Genomic DNA, 19,972 nt, shown 5'->3' on the forward strand with positions numbered 1-19,972 from the left:
AGCTACTGAAATCAGCCTAATAATAATAATAATAATAATAATAATAATAATAATAAAAAAATATATAGCACCGTGTTCAAGATACGAATGTTAGTTATTTTTCATGAAAGATTGTCTTTTCTTACCACTGGAAATAATTTGGGCTGACCCGAGGGAGCTGATCGTTCGGTTAGAGGCGCGTAGTGTGAGCTTGCATTCGGGATATAGTGGGTTCGAACCCCTGCGTCGGTAGCCCTGAAGATGTTTTCCGTGTTTCCCATTTTCACGTCAGGCAAATACTGGGGGTGTGCCTTAATCATGGTCATGGCCGCTTCCTTTCCACTCCTAGTCTTTTCCTAGCCCATCGTCGCCATAAGACCTACCTGTGTCGGTGAGATTGTTAGAATAAAATATTAAAATAAAATTTTACAGCATTACCAATCGCTGTACCCGCCGTTCACTGGTTTGTTAGCTTTCTCTTTAGAATCACTCTTGGTGTCCGATCCATGATTAAGGATTCGATTCCAAACAACCGTGCGCTCCTTATCGCATGTACTTCCTGACCTCATACTTCTAATTTATATATATTACAGAGTGCTGGTATCACACTCGTCTACTTCTATATTCTTGTAGGAAGACACTGCAGGGCTGTTGTTATAGGAGTAATATTCTCTTTATAAGTAGATTTGCTAAAATGAAATTCAGTCTTTCAGGCGTAGTGTTCTCTTTTGTTGTTTGGAATCGAACCCGTGATCATGGGTCGGACACCACCACCGATCTACCTAGGAAGTTAATAAACCCGTGAACGGCGGCTACGGCCGCTGATAATGCTGCGAAATTCTACATTTTAATTTGTTGATGATGATGATGATGATAATATTAATAATAATAATAATAATAATAATAATAATAATAATACATAGCCTCTGTATAGGCTTGGTGGTGATCTAATGAGGATGAAATGAATTGCGGAAACGTCATTAAAAAAAAACTATCCCCAAGCCAGGGGAATTAAGAGCACGAGGAGGTTTGTTCTAAGAATAAAACCGGGGCCATCGGACCGTAGGCAAGCATTCTATCCACTTAGCTGCAAAGGCAGGCTTTAATTTGCTAAACGCTAGGATAGCATTTCCACTGATCAGGTGTTGAATATTGGCAGTGGCAGAGGCGAGGACAGTAGCATGTGTAACAGCCTTGACAACACAGCAGGTTACTCCGGTGGCTCAAAACGCATAAGGCTTGACGTACACTAAACAAACTATGAAAAATAGGTAACCTAACTCTAGTGGTAGCCCATGTCTTGACCCCAGCACACGCCACTGATGGTGATGTGTGAACAACAAACACATCACCTGAATTTCGTATCTTGTTTCTCCAATGTTTACAATGACGAAATCCGACATAACAGAGAAGTTAAAAAAAAAAAAAAAGAAAGAAGACAGCCTACAAATACCAATGTTATACAATTGCGCAATGTGTTTCGCTTGGCCGGTCCTGTCTCCTATCTCCCTCGCTCCCCCATCTCACTGTCAATCCTAGCGAGCGCCGGCTGCAGGCACGCATGCGCACTAGTACAGTCACATGTTCTCGCTGCATTTCTCCTGCGTCTTCTTGACTACTCGCGTGATTAGTTGTGTTCGTGCAGGGTGATACGGTTAGTGAAGAGGATAGCCTAGAGAAGAGAGAGTGCTACATTTGAGTGACGCTTCAAGTTTCTGGAGTGCAATTTAAAGGTTAGTTTTAATTCTACTTCATGAGTTGATGAAGAGCATTTTTTTTTTTCTTTTAGTTATATCTATTGTATAATTAACACTTCAAGTTTACTACGCACCTCCAGGTTACCGGTGTTCATCAATGATATTTACAATTTCTGTGGCATTCTTGAGTTTACCTCCGAATTATCTTGCCAAGAGTTTCATTTCAACACAGTTCTGGCATCATAAGAGCTGTCATTGATTTTGTTGTCCAGCGCGGCGAGGTTAGCTTGCAGTGCTATCTTCATCGAGAATATGGCAATATATGGAGGGAGCATCCTTATGGTACTTGGTAACTTGTATTGAGTACCTATCGATTACGGTTGTTATTGTTATCATCCCCAATGTTATTACTGTTCTTTGTTTGTCACCGATTTTATTCAAGTTGTGTGTCTAGTGGATTGTGGAAGTATTTGTTCAACCCACGGTGGTGTTTTAAGCATTATCCCTTATTACGAAATTGCGATTACTGCTCGAGACAAATCTCGTTTCGTATTCAAACTCTTTCCTAGCCTTTCCGCCTGTATTTTGTCGGCCAGGTTAATAATGAAAAGAGGTAATTGATTGCTTATTGTTAACCAGTGCTGATAACGATATGAGTTATTGACATTATTAAGGAACAATACTTCGTAAAGGTCACCTAAACGAGTAGATCATGTTGTAAAACAAAGACTTTTTCTTGCATCGGCTAAAGTGATGATCCTGCACTTAATTCCTGTACGTTAGTTGTCATTTCACAACGATATTGTAGAACATGTTTGTGAAGTGAAAATATTAAGAGTTAACTGTGTAATTTGCTTTCTGTTATTGATGATATTGAAACTATTATTAAATCTCTCTACACGACAAATTTTGCTGTAATAATAATAATAATAATAATAATAATAATAATAATAGTCCGACTGATTGGCTGAATGGTCAGCATTGAGGCCTTCGGTTCAGAGGGACCCGGGCTCGATTCCCGGCCGGGTCAGGGATTTTAATCGCGTCTGATTAATTCTCCTGGCCCGGGGACTGGGTGTTTGTGTTTGTCCCAACACTTTCCTCTTCATATTCAGATAACACACTATACTACACTGCACTCCACTCTACCAGCAATAGTGATTACATACAGTATAGGATTGGCGTCAGGAAGGGCATCCGGCCGTAAAACAGGGCCAAATCTACATGTGCGACAGTTCGCACCCGCGACCCCACAGGCGTGGGAAAAAGTGGTAAGAAAAAGAGAAAATAATAATAATTTTTTAAAATATTAACCTGGAAACATGTATCCATAGGTTTTGTACAGCGCCCATCTATGATTAGAATTACTCCATACGACAAATTTTGCCATAATTGTAATAATCACCGAGTGAGTTGCTGCGCGGTTTGAGTCACATAGCTGCCAGGTGACATTCGCGAGATAGTGGGTTCGAACCCCACTGTCCGGCAGCCTTTAAGATGTTTTTTCGTGTTTTCCCATTTTCACACCAGGCAAGCACTGGGGCTGTACCTTATTGAAGGCCACGGCCGCTTCCTTTCCACTCCTAGCCCTTTCCTATCCCATCATCGCCATAAGATCTAGCTGTGTCAGTGCGACGTAAAGCAACTTGTAAAAATGTATTTAGGGCCTACATTTTTAGTAACTTTCGCTGTAAACTTCTGGAGTCCATAGTCTTCCTCTTGTCAGTAGGATTAAACCACTTGGGAGGACGAGAAAAGGGAAATAGTGGAGATGGACTTCGACTAGGCCTATATTAAATGTGGGACGTTATTGTTGCGTTTTCTTTTTTTAAATATATATTTCAGTAAAATCGGGTATTTTTAAGGAAGATTTTAAGGCGGGTGTCAAGTGTTTGGCATGGATGCATCGCTTCATCCTGAGTCATGTAGGCTATGCTAGAGGCCGACGACCAATTGAAGCAACGCTTATCATCTTCATCACCATGCATGCACTTCACTGTGTAGTTCAGAATGTTTTATGGAAGGAAAAGTGAAATGTACGTCTAGAGGTTTTAGAATGAATTCGGTTTTCGAGAAAGCCCCCACAAAGAATTGTATTTTAAGATTGCGGAGCACGAACCCTAGGCGATGGTGTAGGATATGTTACGTGGAAGATTAATGATCTTGACCGTGAAGGGTACGAGAAACAGAGGAATACCAAAGCGACGTTTGTTGAAAGCAGGTTTTAATGAAGAGAGGAAGATGAGGAGCTTAGTAAATTCACTGAAACTTGCTGACTGAACGCTGAAATGTACAACAGAATATATTGGATATTGTGCATGATCTAACCTACTTTCTAATATCAAAGCTAATTTTTATATTAGGCGAACTCATCATGAATCGGAGTTTCTTCTCTCCGCAAGCGCCAACACTCCTCGTAATAAATTTCATTATCATCGTCCTTCATTGCGCGAAGCAGAAATGGAAGCCTCGTAGGGGACTCCCCCTTCCCCCACCTCATGTATAGTGAGGGACTCTCTCCTCTCACGGTACCACGAACACTGTGACCAACCTCGGGACGCTAAGAATCACCGCATTTGTTTCACTGGGCGTGGATGCTTCCTTGTTATCCTCTGCTATTCTTGTATCTGAAGTCTTCATCTTTGAGTTTAGGTTTTAGGGCAAACTTGGAATATAGTAAAAACTTGAATGGGGAATGAGTGAGAGGGATTGATTGATCGATCGATCGATTTGCACTGTAACTATCAACTCTCATGTAAGTTTTGTCTTTGGTAAAACATTCATAGAGTTTCATTCTGTTTTAACTTCTCTTGAGCAGATATTCGAAGTCTAACTTTATATCTGGTGGGTTGAAGATCGATTCTTGGGGGAGTTAATGTTTACAACTCTCTGCGAAGTAGATTTCCGTATTGTTTTGCCATTTTTTTAAAATTGACCTTTATTCTGGAAGACCACACATCCAAGTCTATAATACATTTTTTGGAATAAGATCCCATTTACTTCTTTCATCGTGGGACCTGTCGTAGCATATATTCAACAGGTTGGTAGGCTGCTTTAGGGGATAAACTGGGTGGTGCGAGTGATGGAAATGACGCTGGAGCTGATATATGATGGTATGTTGTATGCAGATTGAAAATTTTATTTGGCTGAATATGTTCGGGTACCCTATGGAAATTATTCTTTAAAGATACGGTACTTTAAAGATACGTTCAGAATACAAAGTGGTGAAGTCCAGATAAACTGTTTTTGTGACATTGGGAGTTAAAGTTATGTGGGAATAAAAAAAACTCAGCATATATTTTACAAATAAAAATTTGGTCCATTTGCGAAGAGAAAATAGTACTTCACTCATTGCCGTGCGGTTGGAGGCGCGCGGCTGTAAGGCTGCATCCGAGAGATAGTGGGTTCGAATCCCACTGTCGGCAGCCCTGAAGATGGTTTTCCGTGGTTTCCCATTTTCACACCAGGCAAATGCTGGGGCTGTACCTTAATTAAGGCCACGGCCGCTTTCTTCCCACTCCTAGCCCTTTCCTTTCCCATCGTCGCCATAAGACCTATCTGTGTCGGTGCGACGTAAAGCAGCTTGAAAAAAAAGAGACCCATCTGTGTCGGTGCGACGTAAAGCCACCAGCAAAAAAAAAAAAAAAAAAAAAAACCTTGCACTCACTCCATGTGAATTTCATTCCGCAGAATAAATATTTGAAATTATAAGGTTTTATTGTATGTTGAATATTCAGCCCGAAGGCTGGTTGGATCCTCAACAGGTTCACCATTAGCTGTCATAGATGGCCTAGGTGTCACTGAAGAGGCGTACTAGGGAAACGAGAAGTGAGGTAGTTTCCTGTTGCTTTCCTCACTGAGCCAGAAGGTGCTATTGCACATCAGTCTGCCAAGCCCACTGAAATGCCTGCACCAACCGACCCTATGAGCGACATTTTCACACCATTCATAACAGGGACTGGCTGCATAAGGAATGGCATTACTAGCGTCACTCATACCTCAGCCACTTTCATATTGTCAAAGCCAAGGAAGAGACTGAGACAGGTCAATGAAAGTAACAATTTTATTCTAGCCCATACCAGAAGACATGGCGCACTGTAAACACTAGGTCTTGCCAGCAAAGGCATTAAAACTACATCAATCCAGTGTTTCCATTCGCAGTTCTTGTATTGATCACATTTTTTTAGAAATTCACACACGTATTTTTGAGCAATTATAACATTCATCTTAGAAATTAATTGCATCTAATTTTAAATTTTCCCTAATCTGAACAGCTTTTATTAAGTGCATTTCTCTTTCCTGCTTCACGGACGTCAGTTTAGCTTCATTCTTTCCACTGAAGTCTTTTTGTTAATGGGGATTAAATTTTGTCGTGAAAACATTGTAATAGAATTTCTGTCACTGATGTTTTCTGTTCTTCTTTACATTCCTGCACGTACATATTGCACATTTTGCAGATAGACAAATGTTTTTTGTTTTTGTTTTTCAGGATTTTTGTTTCTGGTGTAATGACTGATGGACAGGAAATTATTTCATATGATTGATAACATCAGTTTTAAAACTTACCTTCATCTTATTCCGAACACTTTTCTCTGTTCATAGTCATGATTAGCTGGTGTTGTAGCAACAAAACACAACATGGAGTGTGGATTTGCTTCACTTGTATTCTGAAATAATAAACACCTGCTTCAGTGGTCATGTAAAGTGCTGCCACGTGGAGACAAACAGCTCAACGATGGACTTCATTCACTAGTTCTTTGAAAAAGCCCCATACTGGAGAGTACAGTACGCTTCTGTTCTAAAAAAAATACAATGATTTTTTGGACTTAACACAACTTGTATTCTGAGCGTCTCCTATATGAAACTGTTCGACGTGTGGACCAGCACAAGAAAGCGGAAGCCCTCAGCTGACACGTGTTTTACTGTTGCCCTAATACTTGTCACGTTCTTTCGTACGAAATTTGCATTACAACCATACGAGTGAGTGAAATAAGATATTGCTGATTGTTTTTTTTGCCGGTGTTCACAACCATAAATCCATTTCAACTCTCCAACACGTGTTGTTTACAGGAATACTTTCAGGGCGTTTCATTCGGTTTAGCTTCGCTTGAACACATGTTGGTAAACATTACTTTAAATCTGGTGGATTTGCGATCGATTCTTGAGTAAGTGGAATGCGATGGAACTTCGAGATATCGAAGCGTTTGCGGAGGCTGAAAATAGTTCCATCAATCGAAAATTCGGGGTACCAAACACGTACATACTGTTTCAGTTCCACAGAAAAATATCAGTTGTACCGTTATTAACGTCCACATTCTTCCACATTCCTCTGCTTCGGTTTTTCACTTGCACTTGGAACTTTTCAGCATCCATTTCCTCTTCACGGCGCTGACGTTACTTTTCTGAGCAGGGTTTGAGTAATCCAGCTGGTTATGAACTCTCACCTTGCACGTCACCCTGTATTGTAAATTGCTTTGCTGAGGATTGCAAAAGTTGATAGTTACTCAGTTTGCGAAGTGTGATATTGTTAAGATGCTATGGCATGCAGCTAATCAAACCATATTATACACTCTGGCCAAAATGTAGAGAATGCTTGTTCAATGAGACGGATCACTTTCTGTCAATATAATTATTCCCTTGTCTTTCAAAACGTTTGTGAAGTTACTTCAGATCTTATTACGAGTGATACAGCCTTCTTTAAAATGATTCTTCTTCACTGTTGGCACAGATAGCACGGCATTGTTTCAATTTTTTTCAATTAAATAAAGTATTTTCTCTCGTATTTGGGAAGAAACTCGGGATTGTGTGTTGTCATTATAAAACCTGTTACATTATTAATATTGAATGTTAAGACATTTTCTTTTCATGATAATTTGTCAACATTTCGTAACTTTTGGTCGGGTATGCCTTCTTAGAACTTATCGCTCTATTTCGGACCTTTTGAATATAACGACCGAATATTACTAATATCTTTTTAAATAGAGTGAGTGTGAGTAATATGCTTGAGCTGATCTAGCCCGGTAATTGTCTTTTTCACGCCATAAACACGTTGTTACGTAACATTACTTCATATTTCAATTAAAAGGTACAAAACTCCATTGCAGCGGTTAAGGGCCTAGCTAGCGTTAACTCTTCCAGATCAACTTTGTAGAGTCATGGCTTACATGGCACTGTGAACCGAAGTTTGGCAGGTTCGGTACTGGTTCAGTCCGGTGGTATTTGAAGATGCTCAAGTAAGTCAGCTCCGAGTCGGTACATTTACCGGCACGTAAAAGAACTCATGCGGGACGTAATTTCGGCACTTCGGCGTGTCTGAAAACCGGACTGAATGGTTTGGATGGTTGAAGCTTGTCTTTCTGAACCCATTCCGGCGGTATTTGAAGGTAGGTAGAGGAAATAAAATCAGTAACATTATTATTATTATTATTATTATTATTATTATAAGACTATTCTTATTCTTCTTATTATTCCTGGCTCCACGGCTAAATGGTTAGGAAGTTGACCTTTGACCGGGCGAGTTGGCCGTGCGGTTAGAGCTGTGAGCTTGCATCCGGGAGATAGTGGGTTCGAGCCCCACTGTCGACAGCCCTGAAGATGGTTTTTCCATTGTTTCCCATTTTCACACCAGAAAAATGTTGGGACTGTACCTTAATTAAGGCCACGGCCACTTCATTTCTACTCCTAGACCTTTCCTATCCCATCGTCGCCATGAGTCCTATCTGTGTCGGTGTGACGCAAACCAAATTGTAAAAAATCCTAAATACCCTAATAACCATATTTTGAAGATATTTGTAACCTTTATTTACAGTCCCGTTTATGCGATTACTCCCATGCTGTAGGGATAGGAAAAGAACAGGAGTTGGTCGAAGGCGGTAGGACAGGAGATTTTTATTTTTATATAATTTTTTAAGAGGAGGCTGATATAACTAGAAGTAACACCAGACTCCGACTCATCGGCACGTAGACTTATAGTAACCCGTATAATAAATCATGTTAGTATTCTACTGGAGTAGGATTGCTATTCAGGATTGTTTTTGCTCAAATTTAAATTACTGCATAATTACAGTCAATTACCTTTCACGTATGTTCAGGCAGGTTGCACCACAGACAGCTACAGTCGTTCGAATTTCCTGTAAAAGTGGAAGTCACATAAAAATAAAAATAGAAGCTTTTGTTCCACAATTTGTGAGCGTGGTGACCATTCGAAGTCTGAGCTTGCTTCCTTTTACTTATAACAGCTTTCTCTGTTAAGAAAAATAATTTGGTAAACCTCCTGACCTACCTTCTTCGGCCAGCCGTCAACCGCATTCCTCGAATCGAGCGAGTTGGTTACGCGATGCGAGTCGTATGGCGTTGGATCGAATGAGATCAAGAATTCACCAGATGAAGTCGCTTAGGTGCGATGGAAATTATGAGCCTGACACTAGTAATTTAACTCTGGGGGCGAAATTAGTGCTGTTATTTAACTGTTCACTTTCCATCTGGTCAAGTGATATTTGAATCCTGGTCGATGTCCGGTTGGAATTTTCTCTTGTGAAATCACGTGACGTCAGGAAGGGCATGGCATCCGGCCTTAAACTTCGGCTAGAGCCCGGGAGTTTGTAACATTTGCGAGGAGATGGAATTTAGTGTCGTGCACGGAATGATCACGGTCGTGAGAAATCAGAGGTTTGAATGAGTAAGACAGTAACATTTGCAAGAGAATAGAGATGGGGTTGGTCTTACTGGGGTTCAGTTATTAGGAAAATCCTTTCGATTATGCAGCTGCCAAATAGAAAGGGTAGGTAAAAATTTCAGTTGATGTCAGTGGCGGCTTGTGAGTTATGAATTGAGGGGGTCACACGGACGAGAACAGAACTAAACTAATAAATACATTAATTAATTAATTAATTAATTAATTAATTAATTCGTACCGCACGAGACGCCACTGAACATTTACGGTTCTCGGAGATGCCAAAGTGCTGGAATTTTGTCCTGCAGCAGTTCTTTTACGCGCCAGTAAATTTACATATAGGAGGCTAACGTATCTGAGCACCTTCAAATATTACCGGTCAGAGCCGGGCTCGAACTTGCCAACTTGAGCTCAGAAGGCCAGCGCTCTACCGTCTGAAGTACTCAGCCTGACATTATTATCATTATTATTATCCGCTGGATCTTTTCACTTTACAACAGTGTTATGAATACACAGAAAAGTGAATTGCAATAATACTGCAGTGTTCTCCCTCGTCTATATGCAAATTAGCGCAATTGCCCCTTCAGTCACAGAGAGGTTATGCATGGCTGCTGCATTTAGCACTGGAACTAGCAGGAAAGAATGTAATTGGCTCTATTTATGTCATGATGACGTAAATACCTTAATTTCGATTATTACCTAATTTTAATTTCTACCTGAAAAGCAAGGAGGTTCATATCTTGTACGAGGGGGGGGGGGGGAAGCACGTGACCCTGTGAGGAGCCGCCACTGATTACTGTTATTGTTTGCTTACTGTTTCTTAACTGTCCGACTCGTTGGCTGAATGATCAGCGTACTGGCCTTCGGTTCAGAGGGTTGCGGGTTCGTTTCCCGACCGGGTCGAGGATTTTAACCTTAATTGGTTAATTCCAGTGGCTCGGGGGCTGAGTATGTGCGGCGTATTCAACATTAGAAATCATCCTAGGTAGGGCCCTCATCTTCACAGACGTGCAGGTCGCCTAATAGGCCGTCTACTAGAAAAAGATCTGCACCAGGCCTCTCCGGAGGCCATACGCCATTATTCTTATTACCTAACTCAACCTAATTAATGTTAATTGTAAAGATCCTACTAAATAATTCAATGCATTTGTAATGATTAAAACTATTACACACAGTTCCAGAAGCATTCAAGTATCTGGTATTTACACCGCCGTACGTTATTCGGGGCAAGTGTCACAACCCGGTGTGTGACACTTTCAAGGTCGCTCAGTATGGAGCTGGTTCCTTGTAACTGTCACTTCGGCGAAGGGTCACTGCGCGCAGTTGTTCCGAACCCGCTCCAGCGACCGAGATAAGCTGGAGTGTTTTTTGCTAGTAGTTGAACAACTCAACTACAAAAAGTAAAATTTTCAGGAAACGCATTTTATTGTATCTTAGAAAAGAAAAATGATATATTAAACCGTCCGCCTCTGTGGTGTAGTGGTTAGCGTGATTAGCTGCCACCCCCGGAGGTCCGGGTTCGATTCCCGGCTCTGCCACGAAATTTGAAAAGTGGTACGAGGGCTGGAACGGGGTCCACTCAGCCTCGGGAGGTCAACTGAGTAGAGGTAGGTTCGATTCCCACCTCAGCCATCCTGGAAGTGGTTTTCCGTGGTTTCCCACTTCTCCTTCAGGCAAATGCCGGGATGGTACCTAACTTAAGGCCACGGCCGCTTCCTTCCCTCTTCCTTGTCTATCCCTTCCAATCTTCCTCATCCCCCGCAAGGCCCCTGTTCAGCATAGCAGGTGAGGCCGCCTGGGCGAGGTACTGGTCATTCTCCCCAGTTGTATCCCGGACCAATAGTCTGAAGCTCCAGGACACTGCCCTTGAGGCGGTAGAGGTGGTATCCCTCGCTGAGTCCGAGGGAAAAACCGAACCTGGAGGGTAAACAGAGGATGATGATGATGATGATGATGATATATTAAACTGAAAACTACTTATTACTTATTACTGTTTACAAAATAATGATTAACAAAAGTAGAAAAATAGGGTTGAAAATGTGTGGGTTTTCTGCAAAACTCGTTATCTACAGGAACAAAAGTTTAGTAAATAATTTTCAAAAGTCATATTTCACATATTATGCACAACTACACATTGAAAATTAGTAGATTAGCTCGTTTGGATACTCAGCATCATTGTTGTCCTCACTTTGCTCTGAGCAACCTTGTAACTCTGCAGAATAGAACAGTTTTGCCTCCTCGGAAGATGAAGCGAAATATTTAATAAGTTTCGTAACATCCTCACTTTTTTTAACACTGACGTGATTTGATAATTTGATAGGCAATAATAATGGCGTATGGCGTCCGGAGAGGCCTGGTGCAGGTCTTTTTCTAGTAGATGGCCGATGGCCTATTAGGCGACCTGCATGTCTGTGAAGATGAGGGCCCTACCTAGGATGATTTCTAATGTTGAATACGCTACACACACCCAGCCTCCGAGCCATTGGAATTAACCTATTAAGGTTAAAATCCCCGGGCCGGCCGGGAATCGAACCCGGGACCCTTTGAATCGAAGGCCAGTACACTGACCATTCAGCCAACGAGTCGGACTGATAGGCAGTGTCTTGTCCATACTTCTGAAGTCGGCTGAACCCCTTTTCAACACCTCAACAACAAGAGGATCACCAAAATAATTTGAACTTTGCACCGAACTCGATTTTTTATTTCACGTATGTTAAAACCCGCACTTCTGTCATCTTAAAAAAGTGCAACTTGTGTTTCAAAATTTGTCTACTTGTTGAAAAAATGGCGTATGGCTTTTAGTGCCAGATGCAGGTCTTTTGATTTGACACCCGTAGGCGACCTGCGCGTCGTAATGAGGATGAAATGATGATGAAGACGACACATACACCCAAACCCCGTGCCAGGGAAATTAACCAATCATGGTTAAAATTGTCCGCCTCTGTGGTGTAGTGGTTAGTGTGATTAGCCGCCAGCCCCGGAGGCTCGGGTTCGATTTCCGGCTCTGCCACGAAATTTGAAAAGTGGTACGAGGGCTGGAACGGGGTCCACTCAGCCTCGGGAGGTCCACTGAGTAGAGGTGGGTTCGATTCCCACCTCAACCATCCTGGGAGTGGTTTTCCGCGGCTTCCCACTTCTCCAGGCAAATGCCGGGATGGTAGCTAACTTAAGGCCACGGCCACTTCCTTCCCTCTTTCTTATCTATCCCTTCCAATCTTCCCATCCCCCGCAATCCCCCCCACCCCTCTTCATCATAGCAGGTGAGGCCGCCTGGGCGAGGTACTGGTCATCCTCTCCACTTGTACCCGACCCTGAGTCTGAAGCTCCAGGACACTGCCCTTGAGGCGGTAGAGGTAGGATCCCTCGCAGAGTCCGAGGGAAAACCCTACTCTGGATGGTAAACAGATAAAGAAGAAGAAGCAGAAGAAGAAGATTGTTAAAATTCCCGTCTTTGCCGGGAATCGAACCCGAGACCCCTGTCACCAAAGGCCAGCACGCTAACCATTCAGCCATGGAGCCGCACTCTCTACTTGCTGATTTCAAGTCATACACTTCCCAGCTCTTCCCAGGAATAAGACATCGCCCGTGCTGATTCGGTATTTTGTGATATTGAAACGAGACTTTTCCCTTTCCTCAGTCGTTTCTCAATATTACCAAAAACTTACATGGTTGCCAAACGTAAAAAAATACCTCGTAAATATAAATAAAATCCGGAATAGTATGTAGATGTTGACTTTGGTAAATTTTTATTCCCGTTGATGTGGGAGTTTTGCAAAAACTCCTAACATTTGAAGCTCTGTTACAGTGGTAGATGGTCAGTGTAGCTAAATTGTGATTCCTCTCTTTTTAAACTACACGACCTCATATATAACTCATTTTCGGAAATTTTGTATTTGTTGACTTTTGCAAAAATGGTCCTCAATTAATCTCCATCTCCCGCCAGACGAATGGCTGAAACATATGAAACGCCTGTGCCGTGTTTTCCTCTCCCGCATATAGTCACAAATTGGACAATTCATTCTTCGGACAACTGAGTCGGTCACAGCCAATAAGCTCCAAGTCTCAGTGGAACATTTTGATGGTCATTTCCGCCCACCATACCGGTGTCGTTCGCACTAGTCATAATCTTTGTGTATATCGACCGTTGAGTGCGATTTAATACAGTACATAGGTCAAGATCCAGTCACATTTTATACGATTACATCCGCGTTACGTGAGCTATCGAAAAGAAACAGCTGACAGCCATGATAACTCACGCTCCTACAAGCACATCCAGCCCAAGATTCACAATCGTTAGATTTACCGTACGTCCCGGGTTAGCCCGGACAGTCCTGGGGCCTATTCCACGAACGAACTTTGCAACTTTTCACTTTGCACTTTGCACTTTTCAGTTCAGATTTTGTTCCACTATCGCTTTTCAGATTTAGCTTGCAAAGTGAAAAGTGAAAAGTTAGAAATCTTTTCACTTTTCAAGCCTGTTATGTTCCTCTATTGGTACAGAAATGCAAAGTGCAAAGAAATGAAGTGAAAAGTTTTCATAAATCTTGCAAAGAGATGATTCCCTTTTCATATGTTAATTAACAAGTATGTACATTAGTTTCTCGGCGTAGAATTTGGTTTAGTGATATAAACACGTCACGACGTGAGCTTTTGTTAGCATCAAGTGAGGACAGTGATGAAGAATCCAATAATGGAACGTACAAAGACAGGATTAATTTTCATAACCTCACTTCGACGTAATAACGCGAGTGATTTCGTATTATCCCAAGAGGCTGACTATATTCTTGAAATGATCGGTAATTTATTGAAAGATAAAGAAGTAAATTCCTTTCCAAAAAAGAACAAATTCTTATGTTTACATTTTTTAGTAAATGGTACCCAGCTGTACTGTGTATCAGCAGTGCATGGGACATCAAAATCAATTATTTGCAGAACTGTTACCAAAGTCGTAGATGTTATTGTAAATGTAATATTTGCTAACAGTACGTTGGCCTGATAATCCACTTAATATAGCGACGGGATTTCTAATTAAGGGTGAATGTCCTGTGTGTGGATGTGTTGACGGTACTCTCGTTAACATTGATGTGTGTCATCATTTGAGAGATTATCTTTAAAGTTGTCAAAAAAAGGATGTCACGTTTCTCCTTGACAACTTACTTATTCTCTTTGCTTCCAGCACAGCCAGCTTCTTGTAATAACCTTTCTTTCCCACGATAAAAACTTAAACGGTACGACAATTATACCGCGAAGTTCGCCGCGAAAAGTAAAGCATTAAAATCATAGAGTATTAGGCCTATACAGTTTGCTCATAGAATAAACTCGATCGGATCACTCATTCGCAAAGACTTTTCACTTTGCGAAGAAATTGAAAAGTACAGCCTAGTCATGGTGGAACAGAAAGACTTTGCACTTTGCAAGAATTGAAAATTGCAAAGTTGAAAAGTTGCAAAGTTCGTTCGTGGAACAGGCCCCTGGTTTTACAGTTAGGTCCTAGATATTGTCCGCGGTTGAAAAATGTCTGGGGGTTTGGGAATCAGCGTGAAAATTGCTGAATGTTTGTGACCGACAAGGAAATATCAATATTTTCACTTACGGGTTGGTCTGGAGAAAGAGAGAGACTTAAGTATCCACTGTTAAACATTTGCTAAATATTAACATTCAAACTCAATTCCTTCATGTTCTGAATTTTATTATGCCACTAAGACAGGAGAAAGACGTGTCTAGTGAAAAATATAATTGACACCTACAACGGAACAGTAGTGCAGCCAGCACCCTATGTTTCAGAGTAGTTTCATTAGTACGGTCATTAACTCATTTAAATATGTTATAACTTTTAGATTTGTAGAGGCTAATGTTAATACTTTCTGTGTGCAAATTCCACGTCTTCATTTGTCATTGTTCCACGTTCAATGAAGGTTCAAGTTTACAGCATATCCTGTGTTTTTAACTGTTCATTTATTATTATTATTATTATTATTATTATTATTATTATTATTATTATTATTATTATTATTATTATTATTATGCCACCTTTATTTCCATGGCGTGACTCCGGCTATGAAGTCTGCTGTTCTGCCGAACCATGTCGTATAATGTACATACAGTTCTTCCAGAACAATTAGTTACTTCTCGTCCGACTCCTTCCTAGGTCGGGAATTGTAATCGCGTTTGATTAGTTCTTCTGGCTTGGGGACTGTGCTTTTGTGTTTCATATTCAGACAACACACCGCACTACCAAGCACCACCGAGACGGACTTCAAATTATTTACCTACAAAAATTTGGGATAGCAGCGTTTGTGTCAAGGTCAGAATGCGCTTAATCTCCTACAATTTGCCATCCTAATACAGAGTTTCTGAACCAGGCTGTAAAAAATGACATCATCTGTGACAAAAGACGACATATAGGCCCTATTCAGTAGATAAGACGAACAGTTCCTTGTAAGAGCTCAACACAAGGACGTCCTGAGTTTTATCAGTTCACAGCGTTGTCTCACCTATCTGCTATCAGTTGATTCATATCATCTTGCGTTACAGATATATCAGTTGTACTATGCAGAAGCCCGGAATTTTTAGTATGCATGAAGTAGGTTTGAGAAAAAATCTACATTTAGGTGTTATTTATTCAACGTCACTTCATTCCATAGAATTTTAAGAGAGATCGAGCTCTAAGAATCGTGTCTCAAGAGTTCATTAATATGTTGGGAAATCAAAAATGAGTCTCGCATTTAACACCCTTAAATTCCTACGAACTCGGACAGGATTTTCATTGTTTTTAAAGTAATTGATTTTACGTTCTAATATGACTTTGCTGGGAATATTCAATGCTTACTCTGCAACGTCTTCTGATATGGGCTAGAATAAATTTGCTTTCACTGGCCTGTCTCAGTCTCATTCTTGGTTTTGGCAATATGAAAGTGACTGAGGTATGAGCGATGTTAGTAACACGATTCCTTATGCAGCCAGTCCCTGCTATGAATGGTGGGAAAATGTTGCGCATAAGGTCGATTGGTGCGTGCATTTCGGTGGACTTAGCAAACTGATGTGTAATAGCAACGGCCGGCTCGGTGATGAAAGCAACGGGAAACTACCTCACTCCTCGTTTCCCGTGTAAATCTCGTCAGCGAAGTTTAGGTTATCTGTGACAGCTGATTGCAGAGCTGTTGGAAGATCCAACCAGCCTTCGGGCTGAGTACTCAGCACCTTCAAATGCCACCGGGCTGAACTGGGATCAAACTCGTCAAGTTTGGGTCAGAAAGCCAACGCTCAACCATCTGACCCACTCAGTATAATAATAATAATAATAATAATAATAATAATAATAATAATAATAATAATAATAATAATAATAATAATGTAATTTTTGCTTTACGTCCCACTAGCTACTTTTATGGTTTTGGGAGACGCCGAGGTGCCGGAATTTAGTCCTGCAGGAGTTCTTTAATATGCCAGTAAATCTACCGACACGAGGCGAGGTGAACTCGAGCCAAACAGTTTTAATGTAAGTTTCTGGATTGAACGTGCGTACACAATTCTTGTTTTCTGTTTTTAAATTTACGAGGGTCCGCCTCTGTGGTGTAGTGGTTAGTGTGATTAGCTGCCACCCCCGGAGACCTGGGTTCGATTCCCGGCTCTGCCACGAAATTTGAAAAGTGGTACGAGGGCTGGAACGGGGTCCACTCAGCCTCGGGAGGTCAACTGAGTAGAGGTGGGTTCGATTCCCACCTCAGCCATCCTGGAAGTGGTTTTCCGTGGTTTCCCACTTCTCCTCCAGGCAAATGCCGGGATGGTACCTAACTTCAGGCCACGGCCGCTTCCTTTCGTCTTCCTTGTCTATCCCTTCCAATCTTCCCATCCCCCGCAAGGCCCCTGTTCAGCTTAGCAGGTGAGGCAGCCTGGGCGAGGTACTGGTCATCCTCCCTAGTTGTATCCCCCGACCCAGAGTCAGAAGCTCCAGCACACTGCCCTTGAGGCGGTAGAGTAGGGATCCCTCGCTGAGTCCGAGGGAAAACCCAACCCTGGAGGTTAAGCAGATTAAGAAGAAGAAATTTACGAGGGAAGGTAGAGGTCTCCCGGTTTTAACTATTTGAATCTTTTCATGAAACGAACGGCCAGTAAATGGCTTTTCAAACTGATTTACAATTATATCCGTTTTAGACTCATCCATCGTTAATACCACATGTGCGCAAAATATAATAAAACACCGAAAACACACTGAATTAACTCACTAGTTAGCCACAACTCAAGCACTGGAGGTAAGTCACCCCAGTGGCATTGGTCAGTTTCGTCACGTTGGGTTCTCGCTGGGGGGTAATCTGTAGGTCCCGTTCGCTGTAAAGATGCCGACTTTCTCCAAGTTGCTAACAGATGGCAGAGGGTAGCACGGGTATAGGGTGACAAATTCTGACCAAGTTTCAATTGTAGCGACATCGTTCGGAGGGTTTCAGAACTACGTCTGCCACCGAATGCAATTTTAAGATTGAATGCCTTACATCCTTAACCCCTCCATTCGCTGTCTCTTTCTTCCTAGAGTGGTGTAGACGGCGAGACTACACCAGAACCACACGTAGTCAAGCAACGGAACCAGTCCAGTTGCGCGGACTTTTTGAACTTCTGAGAGATGAAATCGTGAATATTTGACTTGAAACAACCTAAAATCGTACATCAGACAGTTCTTTATGTTATCATAACGCATGCAATGAATGCCTTGCATTCAAGGAGAATACGCCCCTGCACCGGACTGAGGCAGGATTGAACCTGCCAAGTTGGGGTCAGAAGGCCAGCGCCTCAACCGTCTGAGCCAGAACTGAGTGGAATAGAATGAAGCTAAACTGACGTCCGTGAAGCAGGGATTCGAACCCACTATCTCTCGGATGCAAGCTTACAGCCGCGCGCCTCTAACCGCACGGCAATGAGTGAAGTACTATTTTCTCTTTGCAAATGGACCAAATTTATATTTGTCAACTATATGCTGCGTTTTATTATTCCCATATATCTTTAACTCCCAATGTCACAAAAACAGTTTATCTGGCCTTCACCACTTTGTATTCTGAACGACTCATATGTATTGTTTCAAGTACGGTATCTTTAAAGAAAATTTCCGATAGGGTACCCGAACATATTCAGCCAAATCAATTTTCAATCTGCATACAACATAGGCCTACCATCAGTATATCAGCTCCAGCGTCATTTCCATCACTCGCACCACTCCGTTTATCCCCTAAAGCAGCCTACCAACCTATTGAATATATGCTACGACAGGTCCCACGGATGATCGGGAAACAGGGATAATCCAAAAGCATGTGTTTGTTGCAAGAAAAATGCCTTCTATAATATTTGTAAATACAGTATCATGTAAAGTAGGCTATAATACATTTATAGAGATAATTCACACACATTATTGTCTGTAATAGTTCTCTGCTTTTGGTTGTTCATCTGCTTCCTTACCTCGAGACGTATTTTGCGTGCGGCAAGAATGTCACCATATTCAAATCCTCTTTCTCCCATATAATTCAACAGGGTATCTATACACTGTAGGGCCACAGAATGTGAAACACTTTCATACTTTCTTTTTCTTCACCCTCAATTAAACTGTAAAATTCCAATGTATTTCGTTTCAATTAGAGTTTTTTTAATAAGGGGAAAACGTGCACTGTTAATCCGCAAACCGGATAATGCGAGCCCAGATAATCGAGAGTATACTGTATATTTGGGTCCTTAATGGTGTTCTGTTTTGAGGCAGAATTGCTCAGCTTCAGAAGGACCAGAACGTTCCAACCCCAATAAATTTCGAAACTGGTCAGGACGAAGAAATCTCGGATCGTTCTTACCCAATCTTGAAAAGAGGACATCACCCTGTTAAACAGAGTAATAAGGGCTATGAAACCCATTACTCGTTTCGAGTATCGGAAGCCTTGGTTCCTGTATAACAAATTTTCGATCTTTTCCAAATTTAAATGAACAAATTCTTAAATTAATATAACATGCATGTTTCCTAGGTAGACCCTTCCTTCAACATTACCAACAGCTCAGCGATGACGAGGTTTAAAATCTGGCAAATCTACCGACACGAGGCTGATGTATTTGAGAACCTTCAAATACCGTCGGACTGAGCCAGGACCGAACCTGCCAAGTTGGGGTCAGAAGGCCAGAGGTTCAACAGTCTGAGCCACTCAGCCCGGCAACATTGTACAGTATATTGAAAGCCACGAAAGTTTTCCAAGAGGTTTCATGATCATCGCTGGATACCGCTACAGTGGCAAGTTAACCTTTCCTCGTGTCGCTAATAATGTGAAGGTGAACTCTACATACAGTACTATCGGCAAGAGGTTTTGGCACCCATTAATAGAGGCATGATCTTTTCGCATTAACGATAAACGCGACAAAAAATATTTTGAAGCGATTTTGCGATATCTTTACGAATCATATGTTTCTGGTTAAGAAAATATGGATATTATGTTCGCGAATTAAAGCGATAAAGCCATTTTAAAGCGAAATTCAATTATTTCGCGATAAGCGCGATATTACAGCGAAATCTGTAGTGAATAACGAACTTCACATCTTGTTCCAAGATTATGTATGAAAAGAAAAGGAAGAGCGAACAAAGATTCATCAACAGGAAAGAAAT

General features: G+C 41.5%; 1 protein-coding gene across 2 annotated transcripts in view; it reads left to right on the forward strand.

Annotated features, from left to right (window-relative positions):
• Positions 1-1,615: 1,615 nt before the first annotated feature.
• The window catches only part of LOC136857576 (SET domain-containing protein SmydA-8), a 176,558-nt gene continuing 158,201 nt past the window's right edge, over positions 1,616-19,972 (forward strand). For both annotated transcript variants that reach the window (XM_067136350.2, XM_067136352.2), the window contains exon 1: positions 1,616-1,712. The gene's annotated coding sequence lies outside the window, so the exon portion shown is untranslated. The remainder of the gene's footprint in view (positions 1,713-19,972) is intronic.

This window comes from Anabrus simplex, chromosome 1, assembly GCF_040414725.1.
Source record: "Anabrus simplex isolate iqAnaSimp1 chromosome 1, ASM4041472v1, whole genome shotgun sequence".
NCBI lineage: Eukaryota > Metazoa > Arthropoda > Insecta > Orthoptera > Tettigoniidae > Anabrus > Anabrus simplex.